Source organism: Rhinolophus ferrumequinum, chromosome 26, assembly GCF_004115265.2.
Source record: "Rhinolophus ferrumequinum isolate MPI-CBG mRhiFer1 chromosome 26, mRhiFer1_v1.p, whole genome shotgun sequence".
Lineage (NCBI taxonomy): Eukaryota > Metazoa > Chordata > Mammalia > Chiroptera > Rhinolophidae > Rhinolophus > Rhinolophus ferrumequinum.
Window position 1 is genome coordinate 23,644,605 of NC_046309.1, and position 26,019 is coordinate 23,670,623.

Genomic DNA, 26,019 nt, shown 5'->3' on the forward strand with positions numbered 1-26,019 from the left:
ATAAAAGTGACACTCTGTGCTTAAACTCTAAAACATCTAGTAACCTCTATTTTAGCCTCTTGGTACTCTGTATCACCATGAAACATGTCCAATACTCAGCTGGGTCGACCATTTGGAGAGGCCCTAAAACTACAATGAAGATGGGTCCAGCTAAGTTCAGCCTTCAGCCTTTCCTTCCCAAGGAGCCAGACAGATGAGTGAAGCCATCCTGAGCCATCCAGATCATCAGTCAGGCTGCCTGCAAAATACTATTACTGGGGAGTTAGTGTCACACAGAGCAGAATAATCACTCCTGAGCTGTGCCCATATTTATGACTCACGAAACAGTGAGACATATTAAAGTGGCCGTTGTTTAAACCCCTATGTATTCAGGAATCTATTGCTTATCGGTACATTAAAAAGATCACGCACTACTGGCATGAGAAAAATGCACAGTCTTCTAATTGTTTATATGACTACTGCATAGTTTCCAAACTATTAAATAACATTCCATACCTATCTATTGTGGTTATGACTTGACTGCGTATGAGTTGAGGAGAGAGAAGGAGATAGCACTGAAGGGTTTCTCTCATCAAAATCCTCAAATATTCCCTTTTTCCCTTTGTTTGTGATTTTAGGAAGAGGAGCAGGGCTCAGACAGGAGTGCAAGTACATAAACAAGGTGTCTCTTAGCGGAAAGAGTCAAAAGATTGTCAATGTGATGCTCAATACCCATAGCATTGTACTAAGGAGAAATACCTGGACTGGCGTTTGAAGCTGTGATTAAGTAAATGCTTTGCTGCTTAAAACTCTCCAAGCAGTTACGGGAGAAAGGGCTCTATTCAGGGAGGTCTCCCGAAGTCTGAGAACATTTTCTGTTGTTTCAGCATCTCTCAGCTTTGTGACACAGTTTCAAACTGTGCTTCAGTTTTTCTTTGAAGATTTTTTTTTTTGCCCAGTCTGCTTCTTTTAAAGGCCCTCCTTGAGCTTTAAAAAAAGATGAAAGGATGCATGAAAGTCAATTATTTTCAAAAGACTAAGATGGAAAACCAATAATTGGAACTGAGAAGTTGGGCAAGACGTATCTGTGTGATTTACTTAAAACAGGTCAAAACATTTGAGACTTCTTGATGTCAATTGTCCAAAATGAGTTGAATAACATGTCTTCTTCCAGTCATCATGCATGTAGGATTTTGTTGTATGGAGGCATTGCACTGGGAAAATATCACCCAAATAAGACGTGCCTGCGGGCATTTACATCACTATCTGTCAAGTTATGATGGTTTATTACTGATCCAAAACTGTAACAGACTTCTGCCCTTACAAGTGTGACTAAACACAACAGTATTGCAAAACTATCTTCTCTAAATAATTTGAAAATCCAAATAATTTGACCAAATAATTTGAAAATCCATGGAAACATTAATTGGCTTATTTTATGATCATGAAAATGTAAAAATCCAGATTTAAGATGTCACCAGACTTGCATAGCCCAGTTTTCACAAAATATTTCAAATGCCTGTGAAAATGCAAAATAGTACTGAAAATTTCAGCCTCATAGCAAAGGCCAGCAGTCAATCAAAATTTGCTTTTCTGCTTCCTATTTGTTTGATAAAATATATAGCAAAAATAAAGAAATTCCTCTACAGTTTGAAATAATGAGTGCAAGCTAGGGCTGCTGAGTTCTGATGGAAACTCAGTAAACACATGAAAACACAGAAAAAGATACAAAGTTATAAAATGACTAAAAACTGATAACACTGGTCAAGGATTTTCCAGGTCCCTGAAGAAACTGTCACCACTAGCAGGGAGAGAACTCTAAAGCAAAAAAAAATTAAGGGTTAAGAAGATGACAGCAGATTCCCATCCAATCACAGAGAAGACAAATCTTTCCAGACTAGAAAGAGGAAATATCTATTCCTTTTTCTACCTGAAACATACATGCATACACCTTATAGAGTAGCTTTCTGCTTTTTTCTTTTTTTCCCCCCCAAGATGTGACTACTTGGATGCTCTAGTTCTCATTCATTTCCATTTCAGGGATAATTTAGATAACTAATGTGAAGTCCACCATAGGAAAGGGCAGAGATGGAAAAATCTAGAATGTTAGTATATTTGGCTTTATAGTGGCTCGTGTACTGTTTCTGAAAGGAAAGATCTGCAGCCTGCTTCAAATATTCCAGTAATAAATTCCGGTCATTGAAAACAAGAAAGCCCTTTAATTTCAGTAGAATCATGTTAGATAAATGATTCTTAAACAACAGAGAGTTGGGGACACATATTTTACAATCCAGATTAATTACTGAGTCAAAGAAATAGGGGAGCAGAAAACATTTATCATTTTGTTTATGTCAAAACCTAAGCTAAGCTGGAGAATCCTTTATTAAATGATTAGGAAACAAAGAACACCTGAATTTTGCAATAAAACCAATGGAAAAAAGTCTACATAAAAAGTAACATAGCGATGAAGACAAATATGAAAAATATAATTGTGTACTCTCAAAAATTCAATAAAATGCTGATCATAAAAATAGAAAGTGAAATGATAGGACAATAAATTCAATAAAAAGGTATGTGATAAAAATGAAGCAGAGAGAGAGAAAGAAAGAGGCAAGGGGAAAGAAGATAATAATCTGGGTATAAAAGCTATGATTTTAATCAATAGAACCTGAAAGTGGAATCAAATATATACATTTTAGAGTAGTTTTAATAAAAATTCCAATGGTGATTTAAATGTAAGGAAGGGTAAATGAATTAACCTATTTAAAAAGGATAATATGGGAGTACATTTTAAGCCAGATTAATATGTACTATAACATTATAATAAATAAGATCTGATTTGGGTTAATGAATATAAGGAGTAGCTTAATAACAACCGTCAGAATCTATGACTTTATCCATGCTAGGTATTATTCTTAATGTATTACACAAATTAACTCATTTAACAGGCATAACAATTATTAAATGCATGTTCTATTGGTTTTCTATTGCTGGCATGACAAATTACCTCAAATTTAGTGTCTTAAAACAATACAAATTTACTTCTCAGTTTCTGTAGGTAAGATATTTAACAAGATTTTTGTCACCTTAAATCAAAGTGCCTCAGGTCTGTTTTCCTTCCTGGTGGCTCTGGGGAAGAATCCCCACCCAGGCTCACTTAGGTTGTTAGCTGTAATTCACACACTTTTGGTTGTAGGACTGAGGACCAGCATCCTTGCTGGTTCTCAGCCTGGCCTCATTTCCAGTGTCTAGAGGCTGCCCACATTCTTTGACATTTGTGTGGACGTTTTTTCCATCTTCAGAGCCATCAACTAGGGGATGAGTCCTTCTTATATAGGGAATCTCTCTGGTTATCCCTTCTACTGCATTTCTCTTCTGCTTTCTTTTAGCCAAGTCTCTCTAGCTGCCTTCCTCTTTCTTCCCCTTTTGCTTTTAAGAGTTATGTAATTACATTGTGCCCGCTTGGATAATTCAGGATAATCTATCTTAATGTCAGCTGATAAGTAACCTTAATTCCATCTGTAAAATCCATTCACAGCAGTATTTATGTTAGTATTTGATGGAATAGTTAGGAAGTGGGAATCTTGAGGGAATGTCTTTAGAATTTTTTCTGCCATAGTATTATTCTTATCTGAGATTTGCAGATGAATCAACTAGACACTAAGTACTTAAATATACACCAAGGACACAGAACCAAAGGTAGAGAAGCTGGATTCTGAACCTGAGTATTCTGGCTCCAGAGTCCATAATAGCCATCATTATGTCATAAAGAATTGTGCCAAGAAGCAAAGTCTAGCCTAACACCACTTGTTACAGACAATTCTAATGACATCACAAATCAGAAAAATTACTAGAGCCCCCTGACAGAGAACACTACATTAATTCAAGAGGCATTAAATATTTAAAAGTAAAAGATAACATTTAAAAAGCTCTAGATTAAAGTGTCAACGAATTTTTATGTTACCTTGGAATGAAAAATACATAAATATCTCAAGAAAAAAACATTACTAATTTTGACTGTGTTAAATTTATACAGTAAATCCTCACTTGACGTCATCAATAGGTTCTGTGACTAAATGAAACCCCACTCCAGCTCTTAAAAAGTCTCCAACCCTTTTTTTCAGCAGTGCTGTGCTCATACTGAGTTCTGGCCTCTCTCCCCTGTTGCAATAGCCTTGAATAAATCTTCCTTGCCTGTTTAATTTTGTGCAGTGCAATCACTGCTTTGACACCACACTTACATTAGAGAAGGAAGGGAAACCCAGGAATGGCAGAGAGGTTGGAAAAGTGATAAACAAAGAACAGTAAAAGATTCTTCCACTCCAGGTCCCTAAGGCATAAGTCAGCCCTAAACTAGGAAAAGGCAAACGTCTATGAACTGGAAATGATATTTAAAATTTAAATTTCACTTTACTGGAACCATCTTTTTTAATACCTAAAAGTGAGTTATAATAAATGATAAAAAATTCTGTAATTGAACGTGTTCTGAAAGTGATGGCTTCTCCCAAGGAGTCATTCAAGAGGTGGAGGGAGAGGGGAGATTAAACAGTTTATTTGAGGGCAGTTGTTGGGTAAAAATATAGGTATTTTTTGATGTACTGTTCCAAGTTCAATACTCTAATCAGACATTTAAATTACTTTAAAAATATAATATATACAGTATTAATACAAATAAGTGCCTAAAATAACTCTAACAAAATATGCGCAGGACTTCACTAGAAAAAAAAATAAGCCATGATAATTGAAAGGTATAGTATAATTCATTATTAAGAGACAAAGTATTAATATATCAGTTATCCCCAATATATATTCAATGTTTACAATTCAAATTAGACTAGTATTTCTCCTATTTTTAATAATTTTTATTCTAAAAAATGCAATCCAGGTAGATTAAACGATTAAATATAAAAAGTAAAACTTTTGGAATAAAAGAGAGGGATATATTTTAATCACATCAAGTAAGGGAGGACTTTTTGATGAAACATATAAAAACTACAAAGCCTATAGAAAAAAGATTATTGAAATTGAGTACATCAAAAACTAGAACGTTGAATCAAGGAACAATGTGAACAAGGTGAAAAGAGGATCAGACACTGAGAATATAAGTCCCATTGACTCCCATTATCATCTCCACACCTGCAGACTTCATGCCTCAAAGATGGATTGTTCTGGTTCCTTCCTATGTAAAACCAAACTCTCTACTTGTACACTAACTTCCATCCCCTCTTTTCTACTTAAAAACTTTGCTCCAATAATTCCGACCTGTTTTACTCGTATATATTCAAATGTTTGTTCTCTACCAGATAATTCTCATTGACTTACAAGTAGGCTGTATTTCTCCCATATTCTGAGTATGAAAGAAAATACGAAGTTTCTCTTGAACCCACTTTTCCTGCCTGCTATTTATGCACTGTTTTGCTCCAATTTCGTAGCAATAATCCTTGACTAACATTTCTACCCTCATCTCTGCTCCGCCAATTCTGTCTTAAATCCAGTCCAATTAGATTTTGCCCGCAGATATATACTCATGACTCATGCTGTTAAATCACCACATTGACCTAGCAATAGCATTTGTCACAGCTGATCATGCTCGTCTTTTTCACTCACTTTCTTCCACTTTCCTGATTGTCTTGTCCCTCATTTTTAACTCTTCACAGCTTATTTGCTGGTTTCTCCTCTTCTTTCTCATCTCTTAATGTTGAAGTGGCCCAGTGCTCAGCACATTTTCCTCTCCCCGTTTTTCCTTTGAAATCTCATTCATTCCCAGCATTTTAAGTTACTATTTTTGTGCCAGCAATTTTAACATCTATGTCTCCAGTTCACATTTTTCTCCTGAGATCGGGAATTCTATATATATTCACCAGTTTATATCAGAATGAATAATCTAATCAACGTTAGTATCTGTTAGTAATACCTTTAAAATATTTCCAGAACCTGACCGTTTCTCACCATTCCTCACCACCTTCACTGCTTCTCTCTTAGCCCAAAGGCAATATCATCTCTTCTCTGAGTTCTGTAATATTTCCTAACTTGTCTCTCTGCTTTTATTTTGCCTCCTTTACAGTCTATTCTTAAGAGAGTAGCTAGAGTACTCATCCTTTAAAAAGCTAAGTGACTCCCATCCTCAAAACCTCGCAACAGGGCTCACTCTACTCCAAGTTAACCCTAATGATCTTAAATTGCGTTGCAAGGCCCATCTGCTCTCAATCCCCCACCTCAGCCATCATCCCTTCATACTTCTCACTCTTCATTCTTCATAACTGCTTCATTCCTTTTCACTCAAGGGGCCATTTTCCTCTCCCTCCAACACTCTGAGAATGTTCCCGCCAAAGGGCATTTGTTTCCAATGAGGAGATATATGACACACAAGTACTTCATGTTTTTATTATGTAAAAAGCTTGTTCTATATTTTACATATAATCCATGATAAACCAAAGGAAAACCAACAAAGACAACATTAAAAAGTGAGCAAAGAATATGAGCACATATGTCACAAAATATGAAATATAAATGAGTAATACATTTATGTATTATAGAAGGGAACTGTTGGTGGCTGTGCAATTCTTACAGTATGAGGGCTGTTATAAATTTTGTATCAAGAGCATCAAATTATTTTCTTTTTGCTTTTGACCCCTGTACCCATTTCTCTCACTCTCTGCCACCACCTCCAGAAACCACAAATCTGTTCTCTATATGTATACACTTGGTTTTTTGTTTGTTTTTAGATTCCACATATAAACTAGGTCATATGGTATTTGTCTTTCTCTGGCTTATTTCAGTTAGCATAATGCCCTGAAGGTCCATTTATGTTGTTCCAAATAACAAGATTTCATTCCTTTTTGTGGCTGAATAATATTCCATTTGCCAAAATTTCTTTGTCCATTCACCCATTGACGGACACTTAGGTTGTTTCCATAGATTGCTTGGCTATTATAAATAATGCTGAATTGCACATAGGTTCATGTATCTTTTTGCATGTTTTCATTTTCTTTAGATAAATACCCAGAAGTGAAACTGCTGGGTCATATGCAGTTCTATTATTAATTTTTTGAGGAGCTTCTATACTGTTTTCCACAGTGGCTGCATCAATTTATATTCCCACCAATAATGCACAAGGGTTCCCTTTTCTCCACATTCTTGTCAATACTTATTTCTTGTCTTTCTGTTAATAGCCATTCTACCAGGTGTGAGATGATGTTCATTGTGATTTTGATTTGCATTTCCCTGATAATTAATGATGTTCAGCATCTTTTCATGTACTTGTTGGCCTTCTGTATGTCATCTTCAGTGAAATGTCTATTCAGATCTTCTGTCCATTTTTATTTATTTATTTATTTATTTATTTATTTATTTATTTATTTATTTATTTTTCAGCTGTTGAGTCGTATGAGTTGTTTTTATCTATTTTGGATATTACCCCTTATCAAATATATTATTTTCAAATATTTTCCCCTAAAGGGTACCCTTGTGCACTGTTGGTGGGATTGCAGATTGGTGCAGCCACTATGGAAAACAGTATGGAGGTTATCTCAAAAATCTGAAAATGGAACTACCTTATGATCCAGCAATTCCACTCCTAGGTATCCACCCGGAGAAATCCAAAACTCTAATTCAAAAAAAATTATGCACCCCTATGTTTATTGCAGCACTATACATAATAGCTAAGACATGGAAACAACCGAAATGCCCATCAGTAGACGACCGGATTAGGAAACTATGGTACATTTATACAATGGAGTATTATGCAGCAATAAAGAAGAAGGAAATCTTACCATTGGCAACAATATGAATGGACCTAGAGAACATTAAGTGAAATAAGTCAGTCAGAGAAAGACAAATACCATATGATCTCACTTACATGCGGAATCTAAAGAAAATAATAAATGAATGAACTAATCAGAAACAGTTTCAGAGACATACAGGAAAAACTGAGGGTTGCTAGATGGGAGCGGGGGTGGGGATCAGGGGGAGGGTGAGGGGATTAGAAAACAATCAGTAACCACAAGATGGCCATGGGGTTATGAAAGTTAATTTGGGGAATTTAATCAATAATGTAAAAGATTTTGTAGGGTATCCGATGGACACTTGTCTCATTAGGGAAACCAGCTCAGGGAAGATATAGATGCCTGATCACTGCACTGTACACCTGAAGCTGAAGCTGAACAATAATGAATGTCAACTACAAGTTTATATATGTATATAGATATATGCATGTATATATATATATATATATATGTATGTTTATGTGTATATATATATTATGTATATAGTTACAAGAAGTGGAGTACAGCATTAGGAATAGAGACAGTGGAAATGTCATGGCTGTATGTGATGTCAGAGGGGTAGTGGATGGGGGAGGAGGGTTGATACAGTCTGAGGGATATAAATGATAAATGTCTAACTATTACATTGTTTTATGCACCTGAAACTAATAAAAAAATAAATAGATAAAATAAAATAAAAATTCCTTACGGACAGCCAAAAAAAATAAAAAAATAAAAGCTCCTTTATAGACACACACACACACACACACACACACACACACACACACACAATTTCCTATTCAGTAGGTTGCCTCTTCATCTAATTGATGGATTCCTTTCCTGAGCAAAATAACTAAATTATAATTAATGCTTTTTAAACAAAATTCATCAAATGATTTTTGTTAAGGTAATAAAATGCTATCACTACAATGTTTTGCATACATGTATTTTATTATCACAGTTATTATATACTTTAATTAAACATTGGAGAGATAAATGTAGTTATTAATTTTTAAATATTAATATAAAATATATTTAGCACCCATTCAACATAATGCTTTGGGGAATATTTAATGATTTAGAATATGAAATAAAAATGTAGCCTGCATGTGTTTATATATTTAAATGTATGTGTGTGTGTGTGTGTGTGTGTACCAGAAAAATATATATATACGTATATATACATATGTATATACATATACATATACATATATATTGAAAATGCCAGTGATTATTAGCTCCAAGGAGTGGAATTAGAATTTATTTTATAATGTACTCCTTATCCTTTGGTATATTTTATGTCTCATAGTATAAATATTAGTGGGTTTCAGAATTTTGTAATGAACATTTTATACACTAATCTATACTAATTCATGTTTGGTTTTGTCAGAAACATAGAGTATGGATGGTTCTGGACTTGAGTTAAAAATAAAAAGGGAAAATTGGAACTGGAGAGAGTAAACAAAAAGCATCCCTATCTAAGTCAGAAGATTCGTTTATTATTAATTTGGGGATGTTATACAAAAAAGTTTTAGAATGATGGATGTTATTCACATTGGTGAGGTTATTCTTGCAAAGCATTTACATCCATTAACTGAGTTGATTTTTATAATACTTTTAAGTAAATGTTACCAGTATGGCCTGTCTTGCTCAAAGTCATGCACTCGTTTATTTATTCACAAATAGATACTGAGTCCCCAGTGTGTTTTCTATACCAGGAATACAGCAGTGAACAAGACGGATCCGTTCTCTGTGTTATGGAACGTCAGCCTTCACGGACCCTGGATTTGAGTCCATCCTTTAACTCCAAGTTCATTGTCTTTCACTACACTAAAGTAAGCATGTGGGGGTAAATCTAATTTGAAGCCTTTTTTTTCTTCATAGGTTTCTCTTTGCCCTCCGACAAAGTAATTCATCTAAATGTCTACTTAGCTAAAGACTTTATATACTTTGCAAATAATTTAATTAAAATCTAAATTATGTGGATGAACTATTTCTCTTCTATGTATCAGTTTGCTGGTGACCACTTGCTTATACTGTACTTAGAAAGCTGCCAAACAAATATAATATTTCCATTTGGTAATAGGAAACAATTACCCGGCTATCATCTTCTACAGTATGTTTCATCTTGGCATTAATTTTAATGAAATAATAATGTACCTGGCACCAGAATATCATCTATCATCCAAGGATCAGTATGTAACAAACATTAATTAAGCCACACAATAGCTCTGTAACAGAAAACATTATCAATCCTGAAATTGAAAAAATTGTTGAATAGGGAAAATGCCGATGGGAAACCCATTTTGAACTAAACAGAAGAGAGTAGGTTGCCAACTTGAATACTTTCAGTCTATTACTTTACTCAAAGAAACAGAAAAAATGTTGGGGATGAGTGGTGACTGCTCAAAAGAGAAAGAAACCCAACTCCTGAGAGTGGGGTGCAATGTCTCACTTCTTCACTTAGTTTAGTATATGAACACTCCATCCTAATTAATCTAAAAAGAAGTGTGGTTGACAATGTAAGAAACCTCAAAGCACTGTTGGTTAAAATCACAAAGAAAAAGCCCTAATCTAGTCCATAAAAAAAATATATGTTTGTAACTGAAGTAACCAGTTGAAAATCAGACATACACAAATAATTAGTAAAAATATTCTAGCCACTGCAAATGACTCAAAATTCATAACTTTCTGAAATAAATTAAGAAATATTTGCTCATGAAACACAATTTGTTTTTATATTTAATAGAAAGTGTGAACTTAAGATTGTCATCAAAGGAGGTCACTGATCTATAAATGAAAAAATAAATATATATGTATATATATTTTAATTGCAATAAAATTTTTCTGTGTTAGATGAGGCTTTTAAGTTCTGGTTAAGGAAATCACTTTGATCATTTTCCATTTGGCAGGGTAATACTTCTGTATCTCAAGACCAAAGACAATCCTTATCTCGCATAGAAATGGTCAAAAAAAAAAAAAAAGAACTTCAATAATATGTTATCTGCACCCACTACATGTATCTATAAGAAAAATGTGACATTCTGTTAATCATGCAGCTTTCTTGTGTGTAACTTTATCTAATTTTAATAATTCCTGGATTTTGTGCACTTCCACTATAAAAAGATTTCACACATTTTGCTGATTTGCAATTGGCAGTAACTACCTTTCAAAGGTAAGGCTGTGAAGAAACATCAGAGGTGAGGGGCTAATGGTTTGCTCAGGTAATATACTACATTTGCATTTTCTACAGCTCTTGTAATTTGTAGAGCTATATTGTGTTTGTGTGAAAGATGATTTTAGAATTACTTCTATCCTTTCAAGCACAAGTAGTTGAAAAATATTGAATGAAGATGAGATTGGTCATTAAGCTCTGAAATATGCAGAGAATGTTCTAATGCATTTCTGCATTTAGATTATGTCATCCATAAAAACTAGTTTCTTGGTTATTTTGATTGCCTTTTCAAAAATACTTGACAGCTGCATGCTCTGTTAATATGGTATATGAGTTCTTGGGAACGTACAGGTTTGCTTACTTATCACATAATAAAGTTAAGATCACCCTATTAAATACTAATTAGTTTACTGGGGATATGACACTAAACTGTACGAGTTAATCTAATCTTCTAAAAAATGAACTATTAATATTTTAAGTAGTTGCACTTAAAAATAAAAATCAATTGATTTTTACTTAAAAGTTCAATCACTTTAAAGTATATCACAAAACTGCTTTCTTTTTTAAATCTTTTACCTGAAATTTTATCTTGCCTGTATTCATTCACACTTCATCATCCTTATTTAGCTAAAACATTGCACATATTGATCTATTATTTTAAGACAATATTATTAGGTTGGTGCAAAAGTAATTGCAGTTTAAAAGGTTAAAAAAAAAAAATTGCAAAAACCGCAATTACTTTTGCACCAACCTAATATTTAGGACTCAGGAGTATGAGTTTTGTGGAAAGGATACTACTAAAAGGAACGAAAATATTTTCTTAGTTAAATATTATTAATAATACCTACAGTTACTAAACAATAATCTTTTGTTAGGAATGTGGTAAGTGCTTTTTAAGTATTTGCTCATTTAATCCTCATAGAATTTTGTGATATAGGCACTGTACTAGAATTAACATGGTTATATGTATGTATTTGAGGAATAGGCATAAAGTAAAAATGTAATTTGCTGAAAGCTACAAGTAAGTGACAGATCTGTGCTCTGAACACAATACTGCATTGTGTCTTGCTACATCAATGGAGTCGGTGAAGCATTTCAGTCACTAAGAGAATACAGAGCAGGGAGCATGGATCGTTCTACTTTCCTGCAGTAGATGGATGTGAAGCTGTGAAAATATGGCTTTGGTTTCCATTATCTGATAAGGAAATCGTAGGTCTGGACTTTAAGACACATGTGATAGTATCTATATCTAAAAAGGGCTGATAAATTTGAAAAGAAAGTATAATATTGACTTTTTTCTTAGTAATTATATTTTCCAATGTTATGTAGACCCTATTAAGTCAAGCGTCGCTTGTTGCTAGGTTCCCAGGGAGAAACACTTCTTTCCTAAGCAGACCTAGATAAATTGATCCCTATGATTGCACACTGTAGAATAACTGGCTATATTGACGAAAAATAATATTTAGAATGACACTCTGTACAGTGTGAGGAAAAAAAATCTAGGCTACTGATGCTAAGTTGAAAGTCTATTGCGATAGACTTTCAAGTTATAATTATAAAAGCCAAATTCTATGCAATACTTATGAATCCCACAAGAAGACTCTTGAGAATTCAAAATACTATTCAGTGTTTCCACAGAATAGTGCTGTCTGGGCAACAGTGTGAGCCTGTGGCAGTCAGGACACACGATGGGACCTACCTGTGAGTCGGTATAAAAGGGCACATGAGAACAGAGCTCCTCGCGTAGGATTGGCGCCCCAAGCTGGCTCCTTCTGGTTGCAGCATAGTCTTAATACTTGCACATACCGTTTACCAAGTAATGTTTTCTGGTTAGTACTAAAGTGGCTTTACTTGTGTGTCGCCTATTTTTTCCTTTAATTTTTAAATGATTCTTTGTTTGAAAAGTATTCTATTTTGCAGGCCATATGTACAGGTTTGATTTAAGTAAAGTGGACCAGTATTTATTAGGAAAATCCTAAATTGCACAAATGAAAATACTGCTTGGGAATATAGTTTTCTTAATTTCATTGAGATACTAGTGCTATTATTAGATATAATTAGTATTTTTTTCAACATTATTCCACTTGAGAGTAAGAATAGTCTTGATACAATATCTAGGTCCTAAATATTAGTTTCTACTATTCACATGCCCAGGAGACAAGGAAGCTTTTTAAAAAATACAATCATGGTATTGGTTTAAGCTTTGCAACCTACAACTATTACTCAAGAGTTTAAGCTAGCAAAAATAATATTGAATTAATTAACACATCAGTAGAGCTCTTATTTCACTGGCCAGTTTACTTCCTAATTCCAGAACTCATGTTCTGTGGATGCTTCCCAAAATAAACAATACCACTTATGTATGTTTCTAAAAATTAATAAGAAGCAAAAAAGAAAAAGAGGAGGAAAATTGGAGGAGAGGGAGCATAATATATATGATATAGCCTGCATGAGAGTTACTATTTTCATCCCATTCTATCAGGAAGTGCACAGAAGGCTGCATAACTCCGCCAAAGTCTGAGATTTGAATCCCCATGATCTGGCTCCAGAATCTACATTCTTAATGACTATGTTATACCACCTTTCTATAAATTTGGAAAATGCTACTCCATAGTTCTGCAAACTGTTTTTGAACACAAGAATCTACTGATCCAGAGATGGAATACTGTGTTTCCCCAAAAATAAGACCTAGCCCGACAATCAGCTCTAATGTGTCCTTTGGAGCAAAAATTAGTATAAGACTGGGTCATATAATATAATACAATGCAATACAATATTGGTCTTATATTAATTTTTGCTCCAAAAGACACATTAGAGCTGATGGTCCAGCTAGGTCTTATTTTCAGGGAAACACGGTATTTGTTTTAAATTGCTTGTTTCAGTTATAGTGATGGAATTGCATTGTCCATTCATATGCTCCTAATCCTCTATGGTAAAAGCATACATGGCAGTACCCCCTTAACTGTGCTTTCATTTTCCATGGTTTCAGTTATCCATGGCCAACCACAGTCTGAAAATATTAAATGGAAGCTTCCAGAAAAAAACATTTAATAAGTATTAAATTGCACATTGTTCTCAGTAGCATGATGAACTTGTGTGCCTTCCCGCTCTGTCCCAGTTGGAGAGTAATCATCCCTTTGTCCAGTGTATCCATACTGTATGTACTCCCCACCCGTTTGTCACTCAGTAGCAATCTTGGTTATGAGACAGGTTATCACAAATACACATATAGAGAGAGACCACATTCAAATAATTTTTATTACAGTAGACTGTTATAATTGTTGTATTTTATTGTTGTTAATCTCTTATTGTGCCTAATCTATAAATTAAACTTTATCAAAGGTATGTATTATAAAGAAAACCATATTAATAGTATAAATAAGGTTCAGTACTATCCAGTTAGAGGCACACCTAACTCCGTGAGAAAAGATGTGTGTATGTGTGGCAATCGTGGTGGTGGGGTAGGGAGTAGGAGGTCTTGCTCCAAACATTCTTTTGGAGTCTCAGATGAATAGCAACTCTTCCATCTTCAACACATGGCTCCTCCATTCTAGGCAACAAAAGGGAGTAGAGAGCATGTTGGAATGCACATTGAAAAATTTAAGGGTCTGTCCTAGAGGTAGCACATATCACTCCCTCCACCTTACTGTACTTTGATTGTAACTTAGTTTCATCTCTAAATCCAACTGCAATAAAGATCTGGATGGTAGTCTTTGCAGTGTGCACAGATGAAAAACAAGAGACAAGATTTTGGTAAATGGCCAGTAGCTTCTGCCATGCAAACCAATGTGCATTACTAATTTCTGGATTCAAGTTTGTTTTCTCTATAGGATCCTAAATATTTTAAGACTTTGTTTTGTTTCCTCATAAACATGATCAATTCTTTGTTTAGAATACCTTTCAACATGACTTAAGCAGAGAGCAGCATTTTAGCTCTCTTACACACGCAGAGGGAACGATTCTGTACTTGGAACATGCAAAACTAATTTGAAAGCTAAGCTTTCTGACTCTGGGGTACCAGTTCGATTTCCTCTTGAACAGTCAGCTGTGTTGCATCATCCCAGGGGAAGACATGGAGGCAGAGAGGGATGTTTGAATGGGAGAAGCTGCAGGATGTGGCAGCAGAAAGAGTGGCCTAATACTCAGTCTAATGTACTGTAAGGAGCAGTCACAGCCAGGACAGCTTTCCCTTCTTATGAAAAAGCATGCTGCTTTAAGAGGTTGAACAGCAGAAATAACAATATTTTGCTGGGAAATTAGAAACCCACAACAGAGTAGAATGAGGCAAGAGGACTTCATCATCTTACAGTGATCATCTTCAGGCCTGCTTCTAAAACTTCTCTATTCCTTTGCAGAAGCATAAATGAAACACCAAGATATCTGGCTGATCACAGTTAAATTCCCTTAAGTGATTAACCATCTACTGCTGGATTATCTTTGAAGAATCCTCATACACTTTGAAGGATCTTCCTTCTGTATTGTCCTATTTTGCACTTCTTGAAAATATTGTAACACTTGTTTGGAACATTCCCCTCCTACCTCACCCTCAGATCTTTTTATCTGATAATTGCATTCTTCAGATCTCAATACTCCCGATTCTCTGAACATCCTAGACTGAACTTGCTCTCGCACGTAGGGACTACTCCCTCATGTAGGGACTACTCCCTTACGATGTATACTTTCCCTTTTAGACAGACATTGCATGATACTGATCTGTTAGATGCCTGACGTCCCCTTTTAAACTGTAAACACCCCGAGGACCAGGATTGGGGCACCTACAGTATACTGCCCAAGGCAGACCATAGCCTTGGCAATACTAGGCACACCAGCTAATCGTTGTTGCATGAAAATGTTTTCATTATATATCTTCCAATATATAGCATTTATTATTCAACCCTTAATGTAGACCAGTCACTGGTCTACAAAATATCTCAAGGAAAATTTTGAAACTTGGAGTCCCTAAACAAGTTTCAGAAAATGCTCAAGGCTCAGAATTGAAGACTTTCTGATTCATTCTAAAATCAAGTGTTTCCTAAGTTATTTATGTCACTTGACCAAGCACAATATATATGAAAAGTCAAGGCTATGGGACACCCCTAGATTATCTCGCTAGTACAACAGTCCTCCCTTATCACACTGGCACCCCAGGGTCAGAAAGCTTAGCTTTCAAATTCTTTTCACGTGTTCCAAGTACAGAATCATTCTCTCTGCATGTGTAAGAGCTAAAATGCTGCTCTCTGCCTAAGTCATGCTGTAAAGTATTCTAAACAAAGAACTGATCATGTTTATGAGGAAACAAAACAAAGTCTTAAAATATTTAGACTTAAAATATTTAGACTATAGAGAAAACAAACTAGAATCCAGAAATTAGTAATGCACATTGATTTGCATGGCAGAAGCTACTGGCCATTTACCAAAATCTTTTCTCTTGTTTTTCATCTGTGCACACTGCAAAGACTACCATCCAGATCTTTATTGCAGTTGGATTTAGAGATGAAACTAAGTTACAATCAAAGTACAGTAAGGTGGAGGGAGTGATATGTGCTACCTCTAGGACAGACCCTTAAATTTTTCAATGTGCATTCCAACATGCTCTCTACTCCCTTTTGTTGCCTAGAATGGAGGAGCCATGTGTTGAAGATGGAAGAGTTGCTATTCATCTGAGACTCCAAAAGAATGTTTGGAGCAAGACCTCCTACTCCCTACCCCACCACCACGATTGCCACACATACACACATCTTTTCTCACGGAGTTTGAATATCCGCCTTAGACTATTAGATAAGAGAGAAATATATTGTTTTCTGCTTGAGTCTTTAACATTTGTGTCTCTTTGTTACTGCAGCTTAGCGTACCCTAACTGACACAGAATCTCTAAATTCTCATTCTTCATTTATGAAACATATTACACTACATGTAAGAAAAAATGTGGCCTGTTAATGTGATTCACTTAACTCTTGATCAATTAAATTCCTTTGAGAAGGTCAAAAATTAACTCAATATATATTTATGTTTGTTTCGTAGCTCATGATATTTTAAATCTCTATAAGCAAAACCTAGAAGTATTAGTAATACCGTTGTTAACTCAAGAAAATTATTTTACCTTAATGGAGAATTCCTTTAAAGTACCGCCTTTTGGTTGCAGTGCCTTACTATTCTTAATCATGTATTTCATATTGATTAAGTGATAATGATAAATGATAAAACCCTTACTTGGACCTGAAATTTTCTCTTTTATATTCAACACATATTATGTAAGTACATACGCTGGACTTTAGTGTGTTCTTCTGAAGCACGGTTATCGAAGTTTTTCACATAAAATTTTAAACATTTTAAAAATGTAAAACTAATTAATAAGCCATAGTGCTGTATATTATTAAAATATCCTTGCACCTAATTGGAAAATTATTAGTACTGGTTATGATTCTAAAGTTACTAAAATTTACCATGATGTTCTAGAAGAGCTCTATCATCCTGTATATATTATGCCATGAACATCAAAGTCAAGGGCTTTGGCAGCCTTTGGTCTAGGCAGGGGTGTCAAAACTGCGGCCCGTGGGCCAACTGCGGTCCGCAATCCATTGTTAATTGGCCCGCAGTAAATTCCAAAAATATATTTAGTTTACTTAAATAAACCAGGTGAGGCAATACGTACTTCACCTCGAGTGAGTGGCCCGGCTGTTAGTGTATTTTACCGCAGATGGCCCTTGGTGAAAAACGTTGAAAGAAGTTTGGACACCCCTGATCTAGAGTGACATATATGAAGGAGTCCTGTGGGTTTCCACTACATAAGACAAGGCAAATTTCTTCCCATTTCATTGTCTTTCTTTTTCTACAGAGAAGCAAAAAAAAAGAAAAAAAAACACAAAAATTCTTTTTTGGTTAGCCATGATCAAAATACTAAAATATCCAGAGGGATCTTCTATCAAAGAAGATCTTTATTAAGGCTCAGACTCCTGCAAAAAGAGTTTATGCATCACTTAGCTTGAAATAAAATTTAAAAATTATAAAAGGCTTTCATATGAGTAAGTTCAAATGCTTTTCTCTTAAATTAGTGGTTTCTTGTTTAAAGCAACTTGTTACAACTCATCTAAGCCAACATTTACGACATCCAAAAAAGTCATCGATTTCTTCTTTGCGTCTCTGGAACTGAGATTAGGAGCAGAAGTATCTTGGTGCCTATAGTCCCTTTTGTGAGGATCTGGAATCTACTTTTTAATTTTTTATTCAGAAAAGCAGAGATGGTAACGTGGGTTCTCATATAATCTGTTTATGGAATCAAGCACCCATTCCTCTTCATCAATAATTCGGAGTCAAGGACTATCCCCATTTGAAAGTGCTCCCTGAATTCCAACACAGTCACGCATAGACACTTACAGACAACCAAAAATGCTCCGATACAAACAGAATCCTATATTAGTAAGTAGCTTAAATCAAATAATGTTGAGCATTATTCTTTTAATATTTGCCTCATTTTTTTTTGCATTAAGATAAAGAATAGTGAAAAACATAGTACATATAATGATTGATTACTAGCTTCAGGAAGAGAATGAAAATGTGAGGAGATATTATAAAGATATTACATTTCTTAAGATAAATGAAGATCACCACTTCCTCTTAATCAAGGGATTTGTCTCATTCTGTTTTAGTCTCACTTGTATTATCTACTCTGGCACAAAAATACTGACAGGGACACGAACTGAAAAGAGAGAAAGTGGGTTTTTAGATGCTGCTTCCAGACTCCATATCATGACTGAACTGTGAAAAGAGAAAAATGCCTGCTGGACATCTCTGAAACATTCCTCTGATAACCTCACACGCATACTACATCCAAATATAAGAAATCTCTGAGTATCTATGTGCAGAGTACTTTTGATTGCTGGGCCATCTTCCCAGAAGCACTGTAAGAAACAGTTCTCCATCCACAGAGACCAGTTAACAACGAGCAGATATGCAGACAATCATGTTTGATGACCAACTCTAAATCTTTTCCACAAGGAAAGGGGACTGATTCTAATTACTGAGCCAGAATGAGCCCTATTCTTACCTGTTCTGTAGCCAACATCTCTGTGTGCCCAATCGCCATGATTTGTATCCATGTTGGAAGGACTAAACTCACAGGGATATATGATAATCTCATCATGTCAAAGCCAAATGCAGATAAGCTGATTATCATGGAGGGATTGAAGCAAGAGAAACTGGATAAAGAACTCTAAACATTTCTTATTATCAGCAAATGTGCACAGCAGCTGCTGGTAATCACCAATCACAACAAGCAGATAAACAGAAAAGGGGAAAATATTGTGGATGCACCCAAATTCCAAATCTTGGCACCTAACCGAATTTAGCACAGAGCATCAGCCTGAATTCAAATATGTGTGAATCACAATAATCATGCAAAGAGCTAAATCACACATCTCAGGGCTTATCCAAGCTATTGCACGTTCTGCTAAGCTTCTTAGGGTCAACGTTCTACAGTCGTCCCCCCCCCGCCACCTCCTACAGAGACACAGACACAAACATCCTTCCCAACAATGTGCTTTGTTACAGAATTATACAGCAATCAGAACAGTCAATAAAAACCAAACATTTGAATCTGTGAATCAAAGATGCTAACAAGAACTTTCATCAAATTAAAAATACCAATTCCAATGACTATATGTGAGTGTGTGTTATACATATATGTCTATCCATACACACACACACACGTATATATAGTATATACAGTATATATGTGTATATACACACACACACATATACACACACTATACACGAGGGGTGCCAAAAAAATGTACACAAGTGGACACTTTGGTCAACGTTGCTCAAGCAGCAGTTCACCGTAATCAGAAGTGTCGGGACGCTGATGGTAACCACTTTGAGCACCTCTTGTGATTGCAGAAGTCAAACGTGACTTGTATTCATCTTTTGTTATTGGTATAAATTCAGTATTACAATTAATAGTGTTTTCCTTTCTTAAAATAGTGTTTTCCATTCTTTAAAAAATGCATACATTTTTTGGCACCCCTGTATATTCAATCAGAATATTTAACACACAATATTTATTAAACTTATCAATAGGCCTAATCTCATGAAGTTTGTTATGCCATTAGGACAGGTGAAAACACAGGGGATAGTGAACACAGTGAAGGTCAGCCTGAGGAATCCTTGTGGTGATGAATCTGTTGCATATTTTGACTACAGTGGTGATATACAGACCTATACTTGTGTTAAAATTTCATAAAACTAAATACACATATAAAGAGTGCAAGTAAATCTGAGAGGATCTGAGTAAAATTGGTGGATTATATCAATGTCAACATCCTTGTTGTGATACTGCACTTTGCAAGGTGCTACACAGGGGGAAACTGGACAAAGGGCACACGGGATCTGTATAATTCCTTACCACTGCACATGAATCTAGAATGATCTCAAACTGAAAGGGCTTATTTAAAATAAAGTTGAAATGTGATGTGATAAGTGCTAAGATAAAAGGAAGCAAAGTTGTTATGGGGGTACACAGTAGGGCTATATAATCTAGACTGGTAGGTGAAAGAGATTGAACAGAAAGAAATTTGCCAATTTTCCAGTAAAATTAAAGAAGTCCAGGTACGAACATCAGTTTACACAAACAATGTATTCAGTCTAGAACATGTATTTCTGAGCATTGTTGAGTAATTCTGAATGCTCTCCAGGCAAGAAATAAAAATTCTATTAGAGAGGGAGTTAGTGGACAATACTTGAGGGAATACGTGATTACATCACTATTTATGAATTCAGACCTTATAAGGTATGTGAAGCCCTTTAAAGCTTGTATCTGGAGACACTATAATCATCTAATGGCCGCGTAGTGAATGTCATGGATTAGACTAAGATGGAAGCATGAGCAACATAAGTAGTTGCAAAAATCTGGGTGGAATTCAGAATGGAGTGCCTGTCACAAACTGGGAACTGAACAAATATATGTTGAAAGGTGACCGTGGTAGTAGAGATGGCAAAGAGAAGATTTACAGCCTCCTATTGATTGTGTGGTAGCCAAAGTCATAGATGACTCCTAGATTTCTTCCTGGGACAATTTAGGAAGAGACGACTGTAGGGTTACTGGTATGAGTCTTACATGTTTAATTGTACCATTTATCTACATATAAACACAAATAAGTGTTAGCTTATAATCCAGTTTCTTCTTTTCCCTTCTCCTTTCTCTAATGAAAAATTGCAATTTACTGTGGGTTGGAAAAATTGAGTGAATACAAAAGATGCCAAGCCAAGACAAGCAGTCGAGTTTCTTTTTTCTTTTATTTTCTTCATAGTGTCTCAAACCATGTTAAGTTATCTAAAAACAGTAAGACTGTATCACATTTTTAATTTCACTTTGGAAATAAGTGCACACTCCACGTTTTATTCCAAATATTCAAATAATATGTTCCTACTGAAAATCAAAAGTATACCTGGACGATGAAAGTGGTGACTGTCAATAATTTGCAATGCTTTGAAGGCTGCCAAATAGGTGGCAAAACACTAATTTTTAACTTTATGATAACACATTGTACTTCTTTTATGGTATCCCTGCAGTGGTGAAAATGGAAATTATTGACTCTGGGAACCTGGCCTACCGTGCTGTTAATCACTATATTGCTATTAATTGATTTCCTTGGGAGTGAGCCAGACCCCAGACACTACTTATTAGATCTACGTCTGTCCCACTTGTGATGAAGTGATTTTGACTTTGCTTATAGTTTTTAGAGTAAAATGTCTGAATTTCAGAACAGCGATACCTTTATGTGGACAAATAAGAATTATTCAGTTTACACTATACAGTAATTGGTTGACTCTTTGAATGAGACTTGAATTGTTCTTCTCTACCCCTTGTCTGTATTATCATAAGTAAATAACTTGAAAATATGCATTCAAATATTTAGTTCAGTTACCTTGCATGTGTGTGCAGAAACCATACGACCTTTCATTATTTTGAAATAACACCTAGGGACCTTCCTACTTTGTCCAACCTATCGATAAAAATAATTCCATTTTGTAAAAAAAAAATAAAAATAAAAAATTGTAATTTCTAGAAGCTAGAAGCTAAAAGTCACAACTTTATACTTATTTGTAACATACATAACTGACAAGAGAAAGCATGAGGTTAGATATTAAACAAAACTGTAATTCAGAAGAAAAAACTTATAAGATATGCAAAGTAATAGAATGCTTATATTGACATAATATATTTATAAATGTATTTAAACAATGAACATACGTCTACCTTAACTAGGCAAAATTGGAGGACTATTATCCAACACCTTAAAAATCTGATTGGTTGATCATTTGCCCTTTTACTTAATACACTATTATTAAGAAGTCAACAAAGGAAGAAATAAAGTGCCCAGCCAATAGATCTATATCATATTGGAAATGTCAAAATAGAAGTGTACATTACTACAATCAGAAATATATAAAACATTAACATTTCTATACCATTTCCTCATCACAGAAATTGTCATGAAGACTAAAAAAGACACAGTATTTGTCCATTCTTCTCATCAAAATTAAGTTGGAAATGGAATGGCATAAATCGAATCTCAGGAGAGGTGCTGATGGGAAGAGAATACTATGGATTCATTCTTTTTTTTGCAGGATCTTGAGTTTTCATTCAAGTCATCTTATATGTACTCAGTTTTTTTCCACAGGAAACACTTGATTTGACGTATATGTAGTTATGACTTACAAAATAATATCTGTGTTAGAAACAGACCAAGGCGTAAAAGAATACCAAATAATAATATTTAATAAATAAAAATAATAAATATATTAAGAAAGTCAATTAAGAAGTAATCTTGCATTGTGTTGCAGTATAGGAATTGATGTAGTATAGGAACTTGATAAGAATTATGCATAAATATAAATCTATGAATAGCTTCAAATTTAATAATTATGAGATTATGATATTTTAAAACATTCCTCCTAATCTATGTAACTGAGTTATTCACAAAGAATTGTGAAAGATACATTAAACCTTGTACTAATACAGACTTTATATTGTATTATGAGATTTTTTAAAAAAATTATAGTGTGTTGCACATACATGAACACATACACCAAATTATGAATTACATTAATTATTTAATATGCCTAACAGGATAAAACTAGTGGTTTAACAGAGCATATTTTTTTAGAGACATGAATTCTAAGAAGCACGCAAAATTTGAGGCCCTTTTTTGCTTTGAAGACAACTTGTGATCTTTTTGTGCCTCCTGGCAGTTCAGATTGAAATTGATGTAGCAAACATCGTAATTACTACCTTTGAAGAAATTCGGTAATGATACTTGCATTGTAGGCTTCATTGTTATTTTCAAATACATGTACATTGGGAAAAAATTAAACTCAGCATAACTGCTGAAGTCACAATAGTTATGAAAATAAAAACTTCCAGTAAAGTTTTTTGTTTTGGAAAATACAAAAACTAAATGGTATTTATTATTAATACCATTAATAATAAAAATGGTATTATTTAGTTGCCATCAAAAGTCAAATTAAAATGAAAAAATATTTGAATGCCTATTAAGTACAGTACAGTTTGTTATGAAACATACAGATAATAAGTAATGGGGAATAGTCTCAAGGAGTTTTAATCCAGTATAGACATAATAAAAGTCAGAATACCATACATACTACAAAAAGACATTAAAGTACTCAGTGGGAAAAGCTAGAGGAAAAAATAGATAATACTTCATGGGGGAAGTGAATAGGGATTAACAAGCAAAATGTCAGAGGAGAAAACTTGAGGTAGATACCCAAAACGAGAAAATAAAAATGTGGAAGAAGAAGAAGAAGGAGAGGGGAAGAGGAGGAGAAGGAGGAGGAGCAGGAAGAGAAAAAGCAGGAGGAGGAGGAGCAGGAGGGGGATGAGGAGGAGGAGGAGGAGGAAAGGAGGAGGAGGAACAGGAAGAAGAAGAGATGGAGGAGCAGGAGGAAGAGGAGAAGGAGCAAGAGGAGGAGGAGGAGGAGGAGGAGAAAGAGCAAGAGGAGGAGGAGGGGCAGGAAGAGGAGAAGGAGGAGGAGGAGAAGGAGGAGGAAAAAAAGGAGGAGGAGCAGGAGGAGGAGGAGGAGAAGGAGGAGGACCAGGAGGAGGAGAAGGAGGAGCAAGAGGAGGTGGAAGAGGAGCAGGAGGAGGAGAAGAAGGAGGAGGAGCAGGAGAAGAAGGAGGAGAAGGAGCAGGAGGAGGAGCAGGAGGAGGAGGAGGAGCAGGAGCAGGAGGAGGAGCAGGAGGAGGAGGAGCAGAAGGAGAAGGAGGAGGAGCAGGAGGAGGAGGAGCAGGAGGAGGAAGAGGAGAAGGAGGAGAGGAGGAGCAGGAGTAGGAGAAGGAGTACAAGGAGGAGGAGCAGGAGGAGGAGAAGTAGCAGGAGAAGGAGCAGGAGGAGGAGGAGAAGCAGGAGCAGGAGGAGGAGCAGGAGGAGAAAGAGCAGGAGAAGAAGGAGGAGAGCAGGAGGAGGAGGAGCAGGAGCAGGAGTAGGAGAAGGAGAAGAAGAAGGAGGAGGAGCAGGAGGAGAAGAAGGAGAAGGAGCAGGAGAAGGAGCAGGAGGAGGAGGAGGAGCAGGAGCAGGAGGAGGAGAAGGAGGAGGAGAAGGAGGAGAAGGAGCAGGAGAAGGAGCAGGAGGAGGAGGAGGAGCAGGAGCAGGAGGAGGAGAAGGAGGAGGAGGAGAAGGAGGAGGAGGAGCAGAAGGAGGAGGAGGAGGAGGAACAGGAGGAGCAGGAGGAGGAGAAGGAGGAGTAAGAGGAGGAGCAGGAGGAGGAGAAGGAGGAGGAGGAGAAGGAGGAGAAGGAGCAGGAGAAGGAGCAGGAGGAGGAGGAGCAGGAGCAGGAGGAGGAGAAGGAGGAGGAGGAGAAGGAGGAGGAGGAGCAGAAGGAGAAGGAGGAGGAGGAGGAGCAGGAGGAGCAGGAGGAGGAGAAGGAGGAGTAAGAGGAGGAGCAGGAGGAGGAGGAGGAGGATGAGAAGTAGGAGAAGGATAAGGAGGAGGAGGAGCAAGAGGAGGAGAAGGAGCAGGAGGAGGAGGAGGAGACGGAGAAGGAGGAGGAGGATCAGGAGGAAGTGGAGGATCAGGAAGAGGAGGAGGAGCAGGAAGAGGAGGAGGAAAAGGAGGAGGAAAGAAAGGTAGTATATGAAGAAATTGTGAACAATCCCCGTACATTAGAATAGTTTAAGCACCTATAGTGGTTCTGGGATAGAAAGGCTGAAAAGAATGATTGTCATATTGTCAAAAGCCTGAATGTCAAGCTGAATATGCTTTATTTTACTTGCTAGGAAATGAAGAAACTGCAATTTGTTGAATAGGGCTATGAATAAAAAAGTTTCATTTAGTAATTGTATATAGCACGAATTGTGTGAGCCCTTTTCTAACTCATTTAGTTCTCAATGGCTTCTATGTGGATTAAAGATGAATCGTACCATGTGCGAAGACTGCCTCCTAAATTTGAGTTGATCTTTATACATACGCCTTACACGGCTCCTCCGTTGCACTTATTTACAGAGTTTGGTGTAGTGTTTGTCACCCAAAAGGGAAGCAAAGAAATGTTTGGTAAATGACTGAAAGAATAAAGTATATAGAAATAATTCAATTTGTTTGAAGACTATTATTATTCCCTAATCAAGTAGAAATAAAGGCATAAAATAGGACAGGGCAGTGCTAATAAATACAAAGAACAAAATTTAAGGGGAAAAAATCTAAGTTAATTCCAACTGATCTGGAGGACCAAAAAGATGGAGAACACATCATCAACAAACAAATGTTAAGAGGAATCAGTTTAAGAATAGCAGGTCTTTGGGAACATGTTAAATTTACACTGCAAATGAAAGAATGATGTAGGTAGAATAAAATCACAGACATGGGACAGGATTTCTAGAAAGAGGAAATTTCTAGAGGTGATGTTTTGTTAATAATATACAATACAGAAATGATTAAAACAATGCGAGTAAATATTACTCAAGGCATAAAGACTATAAAAGAGAAATTCAAGGATGTTACCATTTAGAAAGCCTATATTTAAATTAAAGAGAGTCAAATAGAGAAGTCAGACTGAAGAACAAAGATATATGCAAAATGATGAAAATAAAAT